Here is a 23,876-nt window from a genome sequence, read left to right on the forward strand (position 1 = left end):
GTTCGTACCGAGTATGTTTAGAGATGGCGATCAAGGAAAGTTTCTTCCTTCTCTTCTTTCAAGGAATGGCCATTATTTTCGCAAAAGAAGACTCGACGCTTTCTCGTTCAGCGTTATTCACCACCCAGGAGAACAAGCGACTTGCAGGCCATGCTGTCAAACGATTTCAATCTCCCGATCAAATATCATGCAGCCTTTCTTGCCTCAGAAACTCCTGGTGTACCACAACAAACTTCGAAGAACCAACTGAAAGGGACGATAAAGGAACTTGTGAACTCAACAAGCATGGGATCCTCGACGGAAATGCTCAGTTTTATGATAAAGAAGGTTTTACTTTCTCTATGGTACTCAAGGTATATATATATATATATATATATATATATATATATATATATATATATATATATATATATATATATATATATATATATATATATATAACTAACTGCAGACAGTACTGTTTCGGCCTTCTGGGCCTCATCAGTGCAGTGCTAATGCTAGGATGGAGGAGAACCAATATGGTCACCCCAAACGATCCAACCTTTGTGGTATCGTCTAAGCCATGCCAGAGTGCTCAAACTAGAGTACACTAGCGAGCATGCGCAATTGCAGAGCAATGACTCATCCTAGTTAGAGTGCTCAATTTGGACATGAAAGCAAAGCTTTGTATGCCAAAGAGCTATATATATATATATATATATATTATATGTATATTAGTTTGAGATTTTTGCGAGTCGTTCAGTTCTGTTTACTTTACAAATATATGTTGTGGTTCAGTGTTATCCTTGGTTTGAATATTATATATATATATATATATATATATATATATATATATATATATATATATATTATATCTATATATATATATTTATATCTATATATATATATTTATATATATATATATATATATTTATATATATCATTTTTCAGCACTTGCAGAAAGAAAATTTTTTTTTTTATTTTCAACTGTAAAGGAGCTTCGCGCTTTCATGTATATCAGTTTGAGATTTTTGCGAGTCGTTCAGTTCTGTTTACTTTACAAATATTTGTTGTGGTTCAGTGTTATCCTTGGTTTAAATATTATTTTCCACTGTTTTTGGTTATGGCAATTTATGATAATAGGGTTGAAACAATAGAAAATAAAATTTAAAGCAAGGAGTAAATTGAACCACAACATATACACAAAATGACAGCAGCTGAATAGGAAGATTTCCACTCAATATGGTAAATATGCCTGTTAATTGAACATACATCTTTGTTATTTTTTAGGGATGACTCATGTCAGGCTGTCGCAATGGCGGTTCTTGTTTGTTTCATGAGAAGAACCAAACATTTTTATGTTCCTGCATACATCCTTGGACTGGAGATGATTGTCAAATAATTAGTAAGATTGCTTTCTTTTTATATGAAACTTTCAGAACAGGCCAAAGTATTATGAGTGCTTAATGAGCCGACCATGTAAATTACCGCTCCTTAAGCAAAATCCAGCTGGCTGGCACATCTAAGAACAAGACAGAACTATTTCATTCTCTGGAGAAAAATGAAATAACAACGGCTTTTGAAAAAATTTCGTCATTGTGGAAATTGAAAGCGAATCCTCCTAAGTCATGATCTGAAAGTTCATCAGTATGCTGTCCCCACTCAGTATCAAATGCGAGAAAAGTGGCTTTTAAGGAGGCAAATAGATACCCGTTAAAATTATTGCGCTCTTGATGATTCCGCCGTTTCAACAATGTATCTGATGGTGGGTATGTTATCACCTCCGTGCATGCTCTTCCTCTGACAATTGAAAAAAAGGTTATGCAAGAATATTTTACATTTGATTCGTGTTGAAAGCTGTGCTAAGTTACACAATTCAGCCGATGAAGACGCAAGATTCAAGCTTTCTGTGATCATAATCTAGCATGAGAGAATGTAAATATTCAATCGCTCAGATGCGTAACAGTCTCCCACTGTCGCTACAAGGATCTTTGTTAATTTCAAACAAGATTTCAAGAATTAAACCTAGTAATTCGCTTCAACAGATCTGTTTGTTTCTTTTGTTTTGTTTGTTTTATCACACGCGCAAATTTCGGTGAGGTGAGGTGCACTCGAATTTTTTTGTAGATATTTTTTATCCCACAGGAGAGGGGTTGAATACGCAGATGAGAGGAAATTGTATTAGTCAATGGTTCACAAAATGCTATGGTATGCAAAGCATGCATTTCGACCTAAGGGTAAAATTCGTAGAGCGAGCATATGCCGTCGTGTTGTGATGCTGTGTAAAAAGGATAGGCAGCCATTAAAGATAAAACGATCGGAAGAAAACTATTATTGCGAGTGATTACACTGGCAACGAGGATTAATTGGACCCATAGTCATATTGTTAAATACGACTTTAATTCCACCGTTTGATCCCATGACGATCAAAATTTCTCGTCCACCAATTTGGCAAAAGGGGTTCAAAGCTTCAAATATTCTCCGAGGCAGCTGAAAGCGAAAGCAATAAACAACGCCAATTTTTTCTCCTTGCTGACCCCTTACCGTGGCATCTAATATTGAAGACGCCTTCTGCACGTTATCCGATGCATAAGCTGATTAAAAAACGGCAGTGGAATGTTGGATTGATATTTTCCTATGCGGGAATAACATCCCATTCTGCTCGCTCAAATTTCCCCGAAAAAAACATAAGGCGAGACCATAACACAATTCTTTTCAATCTAGGAAAAAAATTAGAACTATCCATTACGAAATGCCCATCCAGAAAGTCGTAGCGTCCATGTAGTATTATCAAAATCAGAAGAGATGAGAAATGTTCTTTTATTGATGCGGCCATACCCTAATTATAAGATGGGACCACTTTCATCCCAAAAGCTTTTAAGTGCAAATATTTAGAAATAGACTGGTTATTTCAATGCTAAAGGCACTCTTAAAGAAACAAGAAGATGCATCAATAAGAAAATTCTTATTTTCAAAATTCTTGTATAAGACTTTTAAAGTTTTTCTCCTCTTTTTTTTTTTTTTCGTTAACAAAGACCGAGAGGATAAAATGACGAAAATGTACGGTTTAAGACACACAGGAATATTTTTTTGCAACGGCTGAAAACCAATGTCTTCTTCACTAGCAGTTCTTGGCCACGAGGCCAATTTCTTTTGCGCTCAAGAAACCTTTTCTGTAACGTTGGGGTGATAATATCCTGTAAAGAGCTGAATTGAGTTCGAGTTTTTTCTCTACGGCTTACAGTTAAAAATTTTGGCCTTTTTACGGCAATGAGTAATACCTCCCTACTATGGTCACCAGAAAAAACTGTTACGGTTGTTATTATTTTTTACTGCTGACGCCAACAAAAACAGAAGAAAGGCGAGACTACTGCAGAATCTGTTACAAGCTAGAAAAAAGGATAAATAACTATCTTAACACTAAACTGTCTACATATTGTTATCGAAAACAGAAAAGATGAAAAATGTACTTTCTTTGAAGGCTGGACTCCTATCGCTCGATTCTCAAACAAAGATGGCAAGAATTGGATGCGTGACGATGGTAACTGGTGGTATGACCAGAAAGCTGCTATGGGAGCGACAAACAACCCTTCCGTGAACAACGATATGATCTCAACAGCCTTTTGGTCGGTCAGTGGCAAAGAAATAAAGATCACGCGCAGTGACGACCCCAGTCACACTCCTCTGTGACAGACCACAGGTAACTGTTTGGGTGGACAGACATTTCGATCCAAAATCACAAGTTATGGAGACTTTAGAAATGGTAAATTCTGGGCCAGTAATCAGTGTCAGGGAAGTTGCTCGGTTCAATATGGTGGACAGTACATACATACATACATACATACATACATACATACATACATACATACATACTTTATTTATTCCAGAAGCAGACTATGTATACACTAAGAGGAAATGGAAAATATGCTTCCAGAAAAGGAAGTTAAGAGGTTATCCCTATGTGAAAACTCCCTAAAAAATAAGTCTAAATGAAAATAAAATACTTAGTTATAATTAAATATTTAAATACAATTTAAGCTGAGATTTAAAATGCTGAAGATTATCAGCTTCCACTATGTTTCTTGGTAATTCATTCCATAATTTAACAATCCTAATGAAGAACGAATGTTTATAACAATTAAGTCTTGCTGGTTTGACGTAAAGTTTGTACTGATGATTTGCTCTCGTACATCTAGTTGTGGCAAAATCAAAAAAGGTTCCAAAATCTAAATGGTAAAAACCAAAAACAATTTTATAACACTCAATTAAAGATAGATAAGTTCTACGGTCAGAAAGAGTAGGCCATTTTAGCAATTTGCATCGGTCTTCGTAGGACATGTCTCCTTTGCGTTGATTTAAAGCAAGTCTTGAAGCTCTTCGCTGTACATTCTCAAGAGCATGGATGTCCTTGACGAGGTAAGGACACCAGACAGGTACCACATATTCCAAAATTGGCCATACAAGAGATTTGTAGAGCATAGAAAAAATATTTGCATTAGCGGTGACTATCGAGCGTTTAATAGAACCTAGGACTTTATTCGCTTTGTTCACAGTTATACCAATGTGGTTACTCCATGAGAGGTCCTTAGTTATTATAACACCGAGATCTTTAAATTTATCTACGTCTTTCAAGGGCTGTCCAAAGAAATAATTGGTCACTGACTTATCACGTGAATGTGTAATTCGCATAGATTGACATTTATCCGCGTTAAAACGTAATTGCCATTTACAAGCCCATTCGCCAATATTGGTAAGATCTTCCTGAAGACGCTGACAATCTGTGATCGGGTCAATTATCTCTCTATAGATCTTCGTATCGTCTGCATATAATTTGATTGAGGACGATACACATTCTGTTATGTCATTAATATACAGCAAAAACAATAAAGGCCCAAGGATGGTCCCCTGTGGAGTGCCGGAGGTTACATACGACCAATCAGAACAAGATCCCCTGATAACTACACGCTGTTTGCGACCAACCAGAAAATGTCTGAGCCAGTTAAGCAGACAACCGTCGATGCCATTACTTTTTAAGTGAGTGCAATGGAAACATCCAAAGAGCCAACAACATCGGCTTTTGGTGTCGCTGGAGTAATGGTGATGGATCAGTGATGATGATTGGTGGAGGAGGAAGTAACTGTGCACGTGCAGATCATGGGATTGGAATCACAGAAACTGGTCCTGCCTCCTTTGTTGAAGACGGTGGCGTTGACACTGAATACGACTTTGGTTATGATGCTAGGACCTACAGCGCTCCATCCCAGTCCTATTCATTGAACTTATGGATCCGTTAGAAATAATCAGTTCTTTTTTTGAAAAAAAAGCTTAATTTGTAGAAGATAATATTATCCATTTAATGTCACATTGTGGTGCAAGTTAGATGAACATTTTAAAATGGTCAGTAATAGCGTATCTTTTTCTTCTCTTAGAAAAGATAAAATAACTTGACCATCACCCCAGCCGCAACGCTACAATCTTTGAACATCTTAAGATCTTCACCGACAACAATTTTAATGCCATAAGAACTTTTCGATAAAATCACGTTTGATAAAATAGTTTTAAATCAGACTCACAACACATCTTTTCCAGTAAATGTGCAGCATCCATTAATGATTGCATCCATTAGGTATGTCAGAAATAAGATATGCAAGGTAAGTTAAATGTTTTAATCAATTTACGTCAAGAAATTGCTGAAGCTATACCGAGCACTACATATTATATTGGATAAGCGTAAAGAGAACAACTAAATGACTAAATTAATGTTTTCATAAATGAATAAAAACCAATGCAAAAAAAGACCATGTAAGACAAAGAAGTCAATTCAACTGATAAGAGTCATCAAGAAATTATTAACTGAAATCATTGGTGCATAATTATTAAACAGTTTTAAAAAAATCAAATAAAGTCTAAAGTATCTAGCTCGAGTTTTCTACCAACTTGTCAACAGAGATGATAGGAAAATAGAAGCCACTGATTGATTGGACATCTTATGGTCCCGCAAACCAGAAGAAATCCTGGAACTAGAACTAAGGCACCGGTCGTTTTATTATCGCTAAAAAAGGGGTGGAGAATTAGAGTTAAGGGGAAGAGGGTGGGGGGGGGGGGGGTTGGGAGGATTTTGTTTGTGTCACGATGAAACTTACCCGATTCCCCTAAGGCTCTGTAGTATTCTAATGATCCCGCTCATTGGTAGTCAATTTTCTATGGCGCCTTCCTCAAACTCTGTTAAAGACGACTGACTCCCCTTCGTCTCCACAGGAAACCAAGCTGTTGGTGGGGTATAATTCTCTGTTCATTCTTGAAAATTAACTTCAGCCATCCCAGTATCATGTACTAGATATATAATGGTTGTTTTTGTCATCCAAGTGTTGCTTTCAAGGATTTATCATCTCCAGAAGCGACAAGTCACTTTTGCCGCTCCGGAAAAAGGAAAATTTTTTTACAGTTTGCAGCGGAGCGGAAACATTGTTCACCGATAGTGAAAAGGGGTTCCTGTTAAAGAGAGAGATTCAGTGGCCGAAGCCTATTTCAATCAAAGTTTCCGTGGGCGCTAGTTCACGAATAATATCGCCGACAGTCCATCATTATTCGCGTAGCATTGCACTTCGAAAGTTGGAAAGCTGTTTTGCGTTTCCAGTGTTCGTAGCTCTCTCTCTCCTCTGCCTGACCTCTTTCTTACCGGCACAAATCGCTTCATATTCACGCGTGTCACACATAATCTGCTCGACCTAATTTGCCACAACTGTATCCGCTCTTTACTTTCTTGCAGCATCAGCGCCAACAGGAAAATAGTGTCAAATGGTTGCTTTAATGTGATTGGATAACAGCCTTCGCAGGTGTGACTTAGGAACGCGTTGTAACCAAACATCAACAAACAAACACCTGCAGAACAATAAATACCAACTTCCCGATTAAAAAATAACGAGATGTTGAAAAAAAAAAATATAGACACGTTTTTTCAATGCAATATGTGTAGATCTCGTTCCGATAAGAACGAAACGTTTTTGTTAAAATGCGTCTTCAAACAAACTTATGTTGTAAAATATCTCGGCGTAAAAGAAATAAGCTCCCATTCTGTTCAATAACAAAAATTAGATATGAAACTAAATATCCGAAATTAGTGTTTATTAAGCTTTAAGACTGTTAATTTTACAAGGAAAGCGCGCATGATTTTCACGATATTACAGTTTGAATAAAAAAGCTGATTTTCCTTCTGTGATACCTTAAAGTCATTTATAGCGGCCTTCAAGGTAACTTGCGTGCATTTAAGTTAATTAACTAAGACGTAGATAAAATTGATTTTCATCATCTCGAGTTACAAAGAAATGAGGCAAGTTCTGTTAAGTTATTCAAGTTAAACAAATTGAGAACGCACAAACGCTACGTGGGCTGCGTGTATCATCTCCTTCCTGTTTCATCATGAACTTCCTGTTTCATCATGAACGTGACTTTATTACTGATAGCCCAGCTATCCTAAGGCGCGCAGTAAAAAAATTATTATGCCAATTTCCTTTAAATATCGATGCTTTGGGTTGCAGAAACAAATGAGGGCAGTGGTCTTCTCATGGTCGTTAAATTAGGGTGCACAATCTTGACGTCCAATCCTGTAACTAAGTCAAAGCATAAGGTCTGTCGCTGCATCTCACAGCCAATGATATTTTAGTCGTAACCGATGTATGTTAAAAAGCAAGGCCTCTATTTCACGGTACTTCCCTTCAGTTTTGGGTCTGTTCTTTTGGTAGGGTGGTTTCATTGCTGGGCTGTTGCAGACGAAGGTGATGCCATTGTTATTATCTTATTGGTTATATCAAGAACTCAATATTTTTCTTGGTTCAGAATTCAAAGCAATCAGATGAAGTTTATTTTCGGTGCATTTTTCGGAAATGTCATACTGAATCCATCCATGAACTCGAATCCCTATGGCACTCTCTTCGAGTGCAAGGAGGGTTTTTTTTTCCGAGGGCACAGGAGTACGAGAGAAAAATTCTAGCCTGTATGTCTTGGGCAAGTGTTCAAAATCGTTACCAACAATAATGCGAATCCAACCAAGAGGTAGTTCACCCCTTTTTAGAAGAAGGAACGATTAAGGTGATACTGACTAAGCTGTCAATCCTCACGCATCGTTATAGTTTTTCACTTAGCTAGCGAACGAGTAACTTCAAGTTACGTGAAACAGATCCCGCATACTGAGTGTGACACTTACTAACCTTCGAGATATTTATACTTGACATATCATTTTCTTTGCTCCATTTCTTAATCTTCAGCCAAGGTCAGGCAAAACGAACCAATATCGACGATATAAAAATTATAGCAAGCCAATTAAAAGAATTAGAATTTTACTAAGAAAGAGAACTAAACAGAAAACTGTCTTTAAAGATTGTTACCTAACAATAAAATAAACAAAATAATTTGGATATATCAACAAAGTTGAAATGGTAAATTAGCCACCGTAATGATTACAAAAGCTGACGTTTCGAGAGTTAGCCCTTCGTCGGAGCGAAGGGCTAACGCTCGAAACGTCAGCTTTTGTAATCATTACGGTGGCTAATTTACCATTTCAACTTTGTTGATATATCCAAATTATTTCGTTACTCCTGACTCCCACCGACGCAGCCCCAAACAGTTTCCTTCGAAACTATCAGCCTTTATTCAATAAAATAAACAGCCGCCTCCCTCAATAGATAGAGCGCTGGACTGTTGTGTGGGAGGTCGAGGGTTCGAGCCCCGGCCGGACCAACACTCAAGGTCTTAAAATAATTGAGAAGAATGTGCTACCTTTCTATAACATCAAGAAATGATTAAATATTCTAGTCTTCTCGGGTAGGGACGAGTGAATGGAGGACCCGTCTCCTGCAGGGTTGGGGTAGGAGACATTAATTTCCCACGCACGAAATTACTGTGTGATGGATGTCCTCCCCTAGGGTGGGATGGGTGGGTTAATATTCAGAGACATTAATTGTAAAGCGCTGTTGATCTGTCATTGTAAATAGCGTTCAATAAGAAATCATTTATTATTATTACTGTCACTATTATTATTATTATTATTATTATTATTATTATTATTATTATTATTATTATTAACAGAGAATTGGGGGAAGAAAAGGCGTACCCAAGGTACCGCCCCTAAGAGAGCTATGTGTTCCTAGAACAAATTATCTAATCAATAATTCAAAGTTGTCGTCAAGAGTGGCCTTTCTTTATATGCTAAGTAAAATGATAGACAAATTACAGTCAAGGTGTATAAACATTTACAACAGGTTATCAATTGATATGTGATCTGTTGAGCCAAATATACAAGAAGCCCCTAGAATTGTATACCGTTTAACACTCTTGCTTAATTCAGGAGCAAGGGAACTGATCAGATCTCGGTTGCATGGTGAAATATAGCAACATACAACTCCGACTGAAAATGCTCTTTAGACTTCACAAACTTTCAGGGAGTTGTTTCCATGTACTAGTAATAACAGTTTTTCTAACACGTACTTCTTATTGTACATAAAGTGTTTAAGAATTCTGATGAGATATTGGGCATGAGCAAACTACTTTGGAATAATTTTTCTGTTCATTCCATTTTTCATTTCTAGAAACAAAAGTCGTCGATGAACAAGGTAAAGCTCTCAGCCGAGGCACAGATGAAGGAATGGCTTATGCCAACTTTGATCTTCACAAGTCTTCCAACCTCAACGTCACCCATATTGGTCAGGATTATGTTCCGGATGACAGTGACTGTGGATTTGCTTGTGTCAATATTCCGTCATGTTTCTCTTTTAACCTGGACGTATTTCATGATATCAATAGTAAAGTTCTGTGCGAATTGCTTTCATCGGATATCTACAACTACTCAGACAAGCTCATCCCTTATCAGATTCACCTTCACTATAGCATCGCAGTAAGTTGTAAATACAGAGTGGGGTTGATTGTAGAAATAAGGAGAGGAGTTATTTGAGACTTAAAAATTATTTTCGGTATTAGCGGGGAAGGTTAACTTAGAGGTACTGACTCCATTTGTAAAGACGACTCATAATCATATTTACTATGATTGTCGAGCGAATGCCACATCTTCCTCGTTTCTTCCCCATTCCTGTATGTTTTCTTTAGCTTCCATGTATCAGTTGGCCTTGTCAGAACAAATGGGAAATGCGCTGCACAGTACGAGAAGAATAGTTACGTGTGCGCTTGCGCGAATGGATACACTGGGGAACATTGTGAAACTGGTAAGACAGTTGACTAACGGTGTGATTCTTTTCCACGACCAGACAATGACTCAGAGCTTAGTTGTTTACAGCTTTCCACTTGTTATCGTATATTTCCGAATCCTCCTGTTAACTTACCTAAAAGTTAATTTCCTTTTTCCCTCAGATTTTGACGAGTGCAATGCTTCTGTTGTGGGGGTTTTACCACTCGCTTGGCGAATTAACAAGAGGTACTGAGACTCTGTAATTTTCTTCTTTATTCTCCTATACTGCTGCTTCTACTACAGCTAATTTTCTCTCTTTCTCCACTGTTTATTTCTACTACTTTCAGCAAGGAGTGCCCCAGTATTAAATACAAAAATCACAAACATGTTTGGGTTAGCTGACCGTGGGAATTTCCAAAACAGGATATTCAGTGTGGGTAAAACACAAGGTCAGTTCTACCAACCCAAACATGACAACCTAGCAAACTAATTACCAACCATAACAAGCGATTAAAATGTCCAGCACGGTGAGAACTGAGCCAAGTTCAAGCACACACTAAAAGTAAATGATCAAAACTATAGATTCATCAAAATAGCACGTAGGGGAGAAAAGGCGAGAATTAATAAAACAAAAGGTAAACCTAAAAATACTGGAAATATCAATCCTTGAAAACGCTCTACAACACTTCCATCCAGCCCTGTGACGTTAATGAAAACTGCCAGAATACTTATGGCTCCTACAGCTGTTTCTGCAAAAGCGGATTCATTGGGAATGGAAAACCATTCCAAGGTAAACCCTATTTGTTCTTAATCTAGCGCACTACATAGAGTCAGTTTGTTAGCTAAGCTATGACTATTTCCTCTCTGCGAGTTTTGCTTACTTTTATAGGTAATTTCATCTTTATAAATAGGCTTGCGCAACCTGATTAATAATAATTTCAGGTCGAGAGCTTTTGGCTTCAGGTGTAAGCCTTTCAAAGAGTTATTTAACGAAGAGTGAGAAGATAAAGTCACAGAAAATCTACGGTGTAAAAAACATACAAATATTGTTGTGCACCAGCTAAAAACCAGTATCTGGCTCACCAGCAGAACTCTTCCAAGAGGCCAATATCCTTTTTGCTTTCGGAAGCCTACTCTTTTATAGTGTGAAAAGTGTTTAAATCAAACATCGATCCGCAAAATTTATTCAAGCGCATTAATGTTAAAAAAAAAGAACACTTTTTCAAATTTCATTAGATAGTGAAAGCGAAAAGTGCCTCCCTTCCTTTCTTTATTCAACGGCTTACATTAAAATTTTGGCCTGTTTACGGATAATGGTTAATCTTTCCATTGTCGTCACCAGAGAAATTTTCACGGTTATTTTTTTTTACTGCTGACGCCAAGAAAAACTGAAGAAAGGCGAGACCATTGCACAATTCATTACAAGCTAGAAAAAGAATTAATGATTATCCTTTACGATGTGTCCATCATACGCCAGAAACGTCTCAGGCTATTTTGAAGCGTTTTCGGCGAGTTAGCGATATTTTGGTGTTCAACTGCTAAAATAAAGGCTTTGTTTTGGCAGTTGAAAACCAAAATATCGCTAACTCACCGAAAGTGCCACAAAAAGGCCTGAGACGCTGGTAATCAACAAAGAAAACAGCAAAGCAATAAGGTAAGTCCATTTTATTTCAAAACAAGACATTTCTTCTTCCTTTTAAGGCAAAGCGATAACATTCCATACAAACCTTTATAAATATAAAACGTTGCGCAACACTGTAAGAGTCACGTCCGCTTTTCTAGTAGTAAGCTTGGGCTGCCTGTGGCCCTACGGGCTCGTCATAATACGGCACACCTCGTAAAAATACTCAGGGATACTACACAACAAAACGTCTAATTAGACGATATCACAAAGGTTGGGTCGTTTGGGGTGACCGTCTCGGTTCTCCCCCATCCTAGCATTAGCACTGCACTGATGAGGCCCAGAAGGCCGAAACAGTACTGTCTGCAGTTAGTTATATATATATATATATATATATATATATATATATATATATATATATATATATATATATAAAGTGTGACTTGATTTTCGTAGAACAGTGCTCAATACATAGAAGTAGAGCGAAGTATATATTGTGGGAGGAAAAAGACAAGTAAACTGCAAGTTCATCCCTACAAGCCTGTTTCGTGGTCGCCCACTCATCAGGCTTCTCATTAAATCCCCTGATGAGTGGGCGACCACGAAACAGGCTTGTAGGGATGAACTTGTAGTTTACTTGTCTTTTTCCTCCCACTATATATATATATATATATATATATATATATATATATATATTCTCTTGCAGTACGCAGTACTCGGGGCTTTTCTTCTTCCACAATAGATATATTAATTTCGTTCCTTTCTGGACGGTTTTTTGAATGTATTATAAATGCATTATAGTTCAATTAGTAGGATCTTCATCGAGAAGAAATTCTCGAGATCCGAAATAGAGTTTCCTAAAATGGACATGAAAACGGCTCATACTTCCAAAAATTCTTTCTTTTCGACTGAAAATTGTATTTCTGCTACGCAAAACTACTAGAGTACCGTAATGATTCGATTTTTTTATTTCCAGGGCGCTTGTTTACTCTTGGGTTTCCTCAAGGGAGGGTGCTTACTGGAACTGAGGTTGCTTAAAAATGTAAGTTTCTATTTTGAGAGACAGCAGAATGTGAAACAAACTTCGAGTCTTATTTGAAAGGATAGAAAAGATTGGAAACTGAACGAACTTGTTTCACCCCTGGATCATTCCTTGCTTAAACGACTATAGCCAAGCAATCGTCGCAACATGTTAAGATGGTATCTTTTATTTGAAGGAACTGTGTACTGACATAATGGTTTAGAAACTGAGACCAAGACCACTGTTTTTGTGATAAGACTTTCCCAGACCACCTAATGGAAGATGGACCACGGCTGATCTCAGTGCACATCTACTCTGTACAGTGTTATGCCTGAAACAGAATAAGAGCGTTTATTGGAATAGGGGGCGCTTATGGTATAGGGACGCTTATCAAAACGAGGGTGCATTCTAAATAGAGATGCCTATTAGAATAGAGGCGCTTATTGATAAAAAAAAAAATATATATATATATATATATATATATATATATATATATATATAACAAATAGTAAACGCTATATTCTATACAAATAGTAAACGCTATATTCAAAGCTGGGGGCGCTTATTAGAGAGGGGGCGCTTAATAGAAAGGGAGCGCTTTTTAGAGAGGGGGTGCTTATTGGAAGGAGGGCGCGCGCTAAGTCGAATCATTACGGCACCCAAGCGCAAAGGCTCATGGACTAACATTAGACCACGAAAATAAGTGTACAAAACAGGAAATTTGAACTATTTCGAAGTACGCCCATGATCATTCAATTCAAACGCCAAAAATTTAACAATGCAATGAAGGTTTACTTTTCACTTGCTAGATTGATACCTGCTGGTCCATTATTGCTCCTCATTTATTTGCTTAATGAAGAGACGATCTCACTTCATGCAGTTTACTGAGAGAATTAAAATACAACCTTTTCTCAAGGCTACTTATTAACAACAACCTCGAAAACTGGCTATTTGAAAGAAGGGAAACTCGAGAACTGACTGCCTCAAAGATATTTTTAATTGCATCTACGTCTTTCTTGGAAAGTAAAACCTTAATGCCAAAGAATCATCTTTAAAAATAATAAGCGTGAGTTGTTATTGATGACTGATCCATTCTAAGCAGCATGGACTATCACGCTGTAAAATGAATGATTCACATGCTAAAAGAGCCAAATAGCATTTAATAATAGCTCTTGCAATCATTTCCGATCAAGCCGATCGACCCACGCAGAGCTTTGTTCTCCTGTGGGGCATGAACCAATGCATGTTACTTCACGGTGAGAACAGCAGCTATGCATCATGGTCTCGAATAGTTTGTAGAAAGTAGTCTTTTCCTTTGGTGTTCAACACTTTAAATGAAATTCAATGATTAAATGTTGTTACTTGAGAAGTTCGCACATGCGCTTACATCATTGCAATACTTTTCATGGTATGGGCCTCCGCTTGTAACCAAGAAATAATTAGTGCTAAATGAGCAGGCGTGGAGTTTCACTCTGCGGTGCATTAGGGACCTAAAACGTAGACACTATGGCGAAGCTGAGAAATAAAAATTGCAAATCAAGGACACACTTTTGTTGATAGAGTTTTACTGTTGGCTCCATATGTTTACCTACTATTTAGGCAGTCTCTTTAAAAGCGGTCGGATGCTTTTCGGGTAAAAAATAACCGATTTCTTTTAAAATTTGCCCATGAATCTGTCCTAGTCTAAAAAAAAAAAAAAATTGAAACCACCATGGGTTTTCGAAATATTGTAACATATATTTTTCCAAGCAAAAATCGCCTCAGCGCTCAAACGGGCCCGTTTTTGACAGCGCTCATCATCAGAAATGGCACAAACTGAGTTACTCGTCTTTCCACAAAACTCTTGTTTGAGGTATTATTTTTGCTTCGCATATTTAGATGGATCCTTTGTGAGAACAAGTCATATGAGTGTTTCTTTCTAACGGTTTCTTACATTGAAAATAGTTTTTCCGTTTGACACCTGCTTTGCCTTTGCGGTCATGACTGTAAATATACAAGCTTTTAATCACGGCGTAGCGCGAAATTCTAATTTCTTCTTTCATGATGTTTTTATTCAGACTAGCTTAAGTAGGGTAGAAGATTGTAGAAATATAAAAATATGTTGTGGTTACGGTGAACTTCAAGTTCAGCCAGTTAACTTAATTTGCACATTTCGAAATTCCACCCAACACTGAACAAAAAGTGGACTCAGTTATTTACGAAATTTACGTCTACAAGCCATATGGTTGACGTCTGAGTTGAGTACTTTAAAGCTTTTTGATGCTTGATGATGCCATAAAACAGCATTTAAGAGAGACAAATCCCCACATTCATCTAGAAAAATACTGCCTCCGATATATATATATCTTATTAGACATTTTTTGTGTAGTATCGCTGAGGGGCACCTTCTGAAAGGGGGCGCTAAATCGAATAATTACTGTACCCACGCGCAAAGGCTTATGGACTTACAATAGACCACGAAAATAAGTGGACAAGACAGGAAATTCAAACTGAGTCAAAGGAAACTCTTGCATTTTGAATACAAGAAAAGTGAACTCTGCAATCCATGTTTAAATTTCACCTGCTAAATTAATACCTGCTGGTCCATTACCGCCTCTCATCTGTTTGTCTTATGAAGACACATTCGCACTTCATGCAAAAAAAATATGCAACTGTTCCTCGAGGCTACTAATTATAAGTCTCTGATCACCTTATTTCCTTATTTTTATTCCTTACTTTTCCCTTCCAAATACCCATTACTACGTTAATCGTTAATCAATTAAAACTTTAGATGTAAACAAGAAAACGCACAAATGCTACGTCTATATATCATAACCTGCCAATAACTGGGCTTGTTTTTCATGTTTTAAGGAGAAAATATTGCCTCATTCCATTAATTTCACTGTAAAACGAGAAACATTTTGGAAAGTAACGATTGCATGTAAACGTTTCTTCGTCAACAACATTTAAAAGAGGTTATTTGAAAGAACAGAAAGTAGAGAATTGACTGCCTCAAAGATGTTCTTAAGTGTATCTAAATCATCTTTCTTTAAAAAAAAAAAACAACAATGCCGATGAATCATCTTTAAAAATTAATAATGAAAGTGGGTTTGTTATCGATAACTGATCTATCCTAAGCGAGATGGACCATCACGTAAATCACTTTACCACATAAGCGTAATGTGATTTTATCTTAAGGCCCGTCATAGTTAAGTAATTAGGTTTGCCGTTGCATGGGGCAAGAAGCGTTGTCAATCACAGAACTTAATTAAGCCAATTAGCATTAAATATTAATTGCTCTGCTTTACAGAAACGAACAAGGGAAGTGATCTTCTAATGGTCGTTGTGTTAGGACCCACACCGCGATGTTCAGTCGTGCAACTAACTAAAACAGTCAGTGCACCAATAGTCTGTCAACATAAGAGATATTTCAGTCTTATACCGTGATGTATTTTAAAAGGAAAAGCTCCATTTTGTCGCTGCTTCCGTTTGGTTTTGTGTCTGTGTTTTTAGTGGAATGGTTACTTGGCTGGGCTGTAGCAGAGAAAGGTGATTTAATTATCATTCTCTCCTAAGTTGTATCATAAACTCAATATTTTGCTGGTATAGCATTCAAACATTTCACGTAAAGTCTATTAATTTTTTTTCTTCTTTTTTTGGCTCTTCGTATCGCCACGGTATTCTCTTTCAACTATTCCAGAATAGAATGCAGTGAAGATCATCTTCTTTCCGGAGTAGAGGAAAAAAATTCCCAGCCTGTGTCTTGTTTAAACCGTTCAAAATTATTACCAAGACACATTAACTTTTTATCACAATACATGGGACTACCATACGATATGTTTTATCCCCTTATAGAAAGAGCAATCGTAAAGAAAGTGTTTCACCTAATAATAGTAAAATAAAAGATGAAAAAAGAAAAGGAAAAAAGAGGTGGAGGAATATGAGGTGAACCTTTCGATTATTCATTCATCTGTTTCAAAAGTTGCATGTTCTTAAAGTTTTACAACTGTTTCGTCCTAACAAAGGGACATAAGGTAGGAAGGAAATCAACTTCTACTAAAAATAAAGTGAGGAGTAATTAAGAACAGTTATAAAGTTAAGTTATTCACGACGATAAAATTGTTTCATTCTTTCATTCCTTTTGCTGAACTGTTGTCACTGACAAGTTCTCATCATGAAGAGTCGAAACAATATCTTTTCTATGTGGAAATTGCCAACACTGACTGGTTCATTTTCGAAAGCATGTCAGATTTTGGACGTTGTCAGTTTACAAGACAACAGAGAAAAGCAGATTTTGGTGTAGTGAAATTAGTTTGTTTTTAGATATAACTTATTTAATTTGAAATCTTGAAAAACTTTAGAAAAAAAGTTTTTAAAAAAATATATCTCTCTCACTAACTAATCAATAATAAAGTTGTCATTAATAGTGGACTCTCTGTTTATTGCTGTCTGAACTGATAGACAACTTGCAGCCCTGGTATATTTACATTTACGACAGGTTGTCAATTGATATGTGATCTGTTATGCCAAATATACAAAAAGCCCTTAGAATTAATGATTTTATCATATCCATTTTACAGTCTGGCAAATTACTCACAGTTTGCTATAAAACTGCTTAATTCAAGAGCAAGGGAACTGATCAGATTTCGGCCACATGGGGATGATGGTATCATACAACTTCAAATGGTCTTATAATTAAGACTTCCCAAAAATTCAAGGAGTTGTTTCCTAGTACTAGTAATAAGAGTTTTTCTAACACGTGTTTTAGAATTCTGATGATATATTGGGCATGAGTGGAAATTTGCAATACTTTTTTTCATTTCTTTTTTTCGTTTCTGGAAACAAAAGTCGTTGATGTACTGGTTGAAGGTAAACCTCTTAGCCGAGGCACACATGAAAAAATGGTTTATGCCAACTTTGAGCTTCACAAGTCTTTCTTCCTCAACATCACTACTATTGGTTTGGACCATGTTGTTGAAGGCAGCGAATGTGGATTTGCTTGTGTCAATATCCCTTCATGTTTCTCTTTTAACCTGGCTGCATTTTATGATATCAATGGCAAAATTCTGTGTGAATTGCTTCCATCGGATATCTACAACAACTCAGACAAGCTAATCCCCAGTCAGAGTCACCATCACTATAGCATCGCAGTAAGTTGCAAATGGAAACTGTTCACTCTGTTTTTTTGAAAGGAAGAGGATATGAATTACACGCAGTTGAATGCGTATAGAGTGGGGTTGATTGCAGAAATAAGGAGAGGGGTTATTTGAGCGAAAGACTTATATGGATTTTGGGTATTAGCGGGGAAGGTCAACTAAGGGATACTGACTTTATTTGGAAAGATGGCTCATAATAAGATTTTTTTTGACTGTCGAGCTTATGCCACATCACCCGCGTTTATTTCTCATTGCTATATGTTTTCTTTAGTCTCCATGCATCAGTTGGCCTTGTCAGAACCATGGGAAATGCGCTGCACAGTACGAGAAGAACAGTTACGTGTGTGTTTGCACGAGAGGATACACTGGGGAACATTGTGAAACAGGTAAGACACAATTAAGTTCACATTTACAAGACTGCTTCAAACTTAACTGATGGTATAATTCTCTTCCACAACAGGAGACTGCCCCACATCTTAGTTGTTTGCCGTTATCCTGCTATTATCGTATATTTCCAAATTCTCCTGTTAATTTACCCAAAAGTTAATTTCATTTTTCCTTCAGATATTGACGAGTGCAGTACTTCCATTCGGCCTTGTGACATTAATGCAGACTGCCACAACACTGACGGCTCCTACAGCTGTTCCTGCAAAAGCGGATTTATTGGGAATGGAAAAAACATGTACAGGTAAACCCTATTTGTTGTTAATCTGTTTGTCATAACAATGTAAAATGCGCTGCACAGTACGATAAGACGTACAGTTACGTTGGCTTTTGCGCGAAAGAATACGCACTGTGTGACTAGTGAGACACAATTTAGTTCACATTTCATTAACTGCTTCAAACTTCGCTATTAAGTAAGTAAGTAAGTAAGTGAGTTTATTTAAACAGGGTAGCCCATTCAGCAACGAGGCTGGTATCCATAGGGGTCTAAGGGAATAAAGATATGTACAATTTAAAAATTTAAAATTGGAGTAAAAATTGTGATCAATTAGAATAAAAATTATAATCAATTGGAGTAAAAATTATAATTAATTGAGCTCACCGCCTCCCGGTTAACTCAAAGAATAGAGCGCTGGACTGTTGTGCGGGAGGTCGAGGGTTCGAGCCCCGGCCGGACCAATACTCAGGGTCTTAAACTAATTGTGAAGAATTTGTTACCTTTCTATAAGATCAAGAAATGGTCAGATATTCTAGTCTTCTCGGATAGGAACGAATAAATGGAGGTCCGGTCTCCAGCAGGGTTGGGGTAGAAGACGTTAATTTCTCACACACGAGATTACTGTGTGATGGATGTTCTCCCCTGGGGTGGGGTGGGTGGGTGTTTTAGAGGGTCACTAGGGAGAATACTTTTCAAAAGTAGTTGGTGTCACACTCTTAAAATAAAGGTTATTATTATTATTATTATTATTATTAAATAAAATTTAAAAGACTAAAATACACAAATATGATAACATGTTAATAGATTTGTAGAGGAGAAAAATTACAAATAAAAAAAATGTCTAATCATCAAACTCTTAAAATTAATCCAGGAAGGGGGCACTCTTAATATAAACGTTAAAATAGATTTTTCCTTCATACTTAAAAGTTCTCTTGTCGCAGGTCGTTTCTTCTTCGAGTCACCTGATCATGAAAAGCCCTATTCCTTGTAAAATGCTGAGTAAGATATTTCGGAAAATTATTCAAGCACTAAAATGCTTTTATGCAGTTTCCTTCTACAGGCTAACCTTAATCAGTTAAGCTCGTTGAGTCTTTTGAAGTTTCCTTTGAAGAATAATTCGAGCCGCACGGTTTTTTAAGCGCTGAAGCTCTTTGCAACATCCTTCTGAGATCTCACCCCAGGCCATATCGGTGATCTTTCCCACTAAGTGTTTCTTCCAATACAACACCCAAATAGTTAAATTTGGCTACCCTTTCTAAAACTTTCCCGTGAGCTGGACACAAAAATTAGGCGATTTTGTGAGATCTTGTCAACTTACTCTGATTTAACATAAGCTTGTTACTTTCCATCCATTGCGCTACTCGATTTAACTCATCCTGTACTACCTTATTTATTACCAAAGTACAAGGACTCGTAGAGTATACCACAGTGCTATCCGCATACATATTAATGAAACAGTTTTCTAAGCACTGAGGCAGGTCATTTATGTATAAAACGAAAAGAAGAAGCCCTAGAATTGAGCCCTGCGGAACACCAAATTGGATGGCTTGGCTGGAGAACAAGTCCTTTCCAAAATGTACCCTTTGTGTTCGTGTCGTAAGATAGTCCCGGAACCAATCCAGAGTGCTTCCTCTGACTCCGTAGTTTTCTAGCTTGTAGAGTAAACATTCATGGTCTACTAAGTCAAAAGCTTTTTCAAGTCAATTAATACAGCGCCAGTAGCTATTTGTCTATCCATGTGATCCAAAATAAGATCGGTGAGATAAACCTCAGTCTGCAGTTTCCGTGGAGTGTTTCTTGTCCAAACCTGATCGGTGGATGTACAGTTAAAAAAGCCAAGAATTGAACCTGAATAGCACCCTCTAAGATCTTTGATCTTTGATACTTTGGGAAGGAATGAGATCGGCCGATAATTATTCTCATCGTTCCTTGTTCCTGATTTAAAAATAGTTGTTTTTTGTTTGGTAAAAGCGCATTTAAAGTTTTCCACAATTCCCGCGAGTCTTGCTTTTCACGTAACTGCTTTGAATACTACTTTGCTTTTTCTCTACAAAGTTTCATCGACACAGCATTTCGTAGCCTTTTGTAACTGCTCCAGTGAGGCTCAATAGCTTTCTTGTGATGATAATCGCGCCTTTTCATCAAATCTTTTACAGTGGGTTTGATCCAGGTTAACGATCTCCCGCGCACACGACGGCTGACAACTGGTGCGTTACTATCAGCTGCTGACTTAAAAAAAAATCTTAAAAGAATTCCACGCATCATATGGCTCCTACAACTATTCTTGTAAAAGTGGAAAAACATGTATGAGTAACCCTATTTGTTCTTAATCTGTTAATTACACCACTTAAAGTTAGTTAATTAGTTAAGCTATAATTATTTCCTTCCTACGAGTTTTGCCCACTTAATAATTTTATCTTTTATAAATATATTTCCTTCGTGGTCACGAGAAAATTTTTCATGGTTAATTTATTTTGATAATGACGCCAAGAAAAACAGAAGAAGGGTGAAACCATTGCACAACTTTTTACAAGCTAGAAAAAGAATAAATTACTATCCTTTCCGATATGGCCATCCTGAAAGACTTAGAAATAAGATTAAAGTATCCATACATTGTTATTATAAACAGAAAAGATGGGAAATGTTCTTTCTTTGCAGGCTGGACTCTTATCGCTCGATTCTCAAACAGCGACGGCAAGAATTGGATGCGTGAGGATGGTAAGTGGTGGTATGACCAGCAAATTGCCACTGGAGCGACAAACGACCCTTCAGTGAACAACGATATGATCTCAACAGCCTTTTGGTCGGTCAGCGGTAACGAGATAAAGATCACGCGCAGTGACGACTCCAGCCACACCCCTCTTTTACAGACCACGGGTAACTGTTTGGGCGGACAAACATTCCGATCTAAAATCACAAGTTATGGCCATTTTAGAAATGGCAAAGTCTGGGCCAGTGATCGGTGTCTGGGAAGTTGTATGGTTCAGTATGGCGGACAGTACAAGTCAACAGACGGGTTTCAACAGGCTGAATGCAATGGAAACATCCAAAGCGCAAACAAGATCGGCTTTTGGTGTGACTGGAGTGGTGGTGATGGATCAGTGATGATGATTGGTGGAGGAGGAAGTAGCTGCTACCGGGCAAAACCACGGTGTTGGTATTACAGAAGCTAACCAAGCCTCTTTTGTGTTTTCAACTGAACATGACTTCGGTTTTAACTCACATACTTCTCAGTCCTACTCATTAAATCTTTGGATCCGTTAACCAATTGGATGGTTTTTTGCTTTCGCTTTTATAAAACAGTTTAACCTCAAACAGCTACACTGTGTCACCATCAAGTTATTCCATTTTAACAGGACCGAGTCACTTAATTAAACTGCATTTTTAATAATAGTTCGAAATTAGCTTAAGTTGTGACTCAGCGATGCGAAATCAACAAATATAGGAGTATCACCGAGCAGGAAAATTTATCTTTAACTTTCAGCACTTTGTAACATTTTAAAGTAATGACACACCTGCTTACTTACACGAGAAGTACCTTGGGAACTATATTGCTTGTATTTAGGGTAAACCCCTATGATTTGAACAAAAAATAAATATTTACGCTTAATATATATGTACCGCTTGGCGTTCATTATTACCCCTATTCTATCTATCTTCCCTACGACTAAGCCACGAAGAACGTGACAGTGGGAGGGGGTGTGAAATCTTTCCTCCATTTGAAGAACGTGACAGGTAAAGGTAAGGTAAAGGTCTCTATTTTTCTAAACAACATACGTGTTTAGTTACAGTTTTAAGGTTGAAATCAGACAGGCGCCTCTGGCAGCCGTGTTTAGTCCGTAGCGATTTCGCCTACCCACCCAACCCACCCCAGGGAGGACATCCATCACACAGTAATCTCGTGCGTGGGAAATTAACGTCTCCTACCCCAACCCTGCAGGAGACGGGACCTCCATTTATTCGTCCCTATCCGAGAAGACTAGAATATCTAACCATTTCTTGATATTAAAGAAAGGAAGCATATTCTTCTCAGTTAATTTTAAGACCCTGAGTGTTGGTCCGGCCGGTATTGAACTCTCGACCTCCCGCACAGCAGTCCGGCACTCTCCCAATTGAGCCAACTAGGCGGCGGTAAGGGGCGAGGGGATGTGAATTATTTCCTCCATTTGAAGTTAGTTATTGTTTCCATTTCGAATATTGATTCTACAGTTAATGTCACGCGCAAATGAGGCGAAAATTAGGAAAAGACTCAATTGATGTCTGTATACGAAACTGACCAAATTGTGTTAAACGGTATTATGAATATTGAATATGAGTGCACTGAAAAGGTTATGACAAGTACCTCAAATGATCCAGTTTTGATTCTTGTTCCAATAAGTTTAATTTCTTTTGTTATAGATGTGTAGCCATCTGTAATAAACTTGACTCAAGATTGAAACTATGTGAAAAGCCAGCTTCTTTTAAGAGAGCTTTGAAAAGGCATCTCCTGAATGATTTTTTATTTAAATAACCATTCTGTTCTTAAAGTTATAAGTAACTTATATTGTTTTTAACGTGTTACTAGTTAGTTTTGTATGTATAGTATCAAATATGTAAATTATGCAATTGTTCTCTAAAAAGCCCCAGACGGGGATGTGTGCATGTATGTATGTATGTATGTAATTTCGGGATCTATGTGCTCCAGGGATTTTGAAAGTTTTCTTGAGCGCGTCGAGAGTGGCCAAAATTACAAACGCTTAAGATTTCTAGCTATTGTTTTTGCTGTTATTTTTTTATATTATTATTATTATCGTTATTAGTATAATTGTTACTGTTACTATTATTATTACAGGTATGCTTTGAAAAAGAAAAAAAAAAAACACTATTTAACAAATTTAAAGTGAACTTTACGTGAAACACTTCAACGGTCTTAAAAATTCTATTTTGTTTTTCTCTTCGATTCCTCCCTTTCTTATCTTAACAGTTGCGCCACAATTGACCAAAGATCTTTTTCTTTCTGAAGCCCTCAGTTACCCTTCGTCTGTCATCTCATGGAAACGCATACTCATGGCATTGCCAAAAGGTCGATATTCTGTTCATAACGGCACTTTAAGAATCCGAGACTTCTCCTAGACAGATTCCGGGCTGTACGTTTGTACTGCTAAGAACAAACCTGGATCCGTTTCAGCGACAATAGGGGCTCCGTTAGCCGATCGCATAGTATGTCGGGTAACAAAAGTAAGCCTGGCGAGGGTAGCCAGCGGCCTGCATGGACCAGGGGAGCTAACTGGTTTGTTTGTCGA

General features: G+C 37.3%; 2 pseudogenes across 1 annotated transcript; both read left to right on the forward strand.

The window, feature by feature from the left end:
- On the forward strand, nt 1-5,679 carry LOC111319363 (uncharacterized; annotated as a pseudogene).
- LOC111330451 (uncharacterized) lies at nt 5,624-22,210 on the forward strand (annotated as a pseudogene). The gene is made up of 8 exons (XR_015996843.1): nt 5,624-5,630; nt 9,564-9,875; nt 10,092-10,193; nt 17,572-17,927; nt 18,205-18,319; nt 18,498-18,621; nt 19,160-19,164; nt 21,253-22,210. The product of XR_015996843.1 is annotated as an uncharacterized LOC111330451 (transcript).
- Nucleotides 22,211-23,876: the final 1,666 nt, after the last annotated feature.

The sequence above is a fragment of the Stylophora pistillata genome, chromosome 2 (genome assembly GCF_964205215.1).
Source record: "Stylophora pistillata chromosome 2, jaStyPist1.2, whole genome shotgun sequence".
Taxonomy (NCBI): Eukaryota; Metazoa; Cnidaria; class Anthozoa; order Scleractinia; family Pocilloporidae; genus Stylophora; species Stylophora pistillata.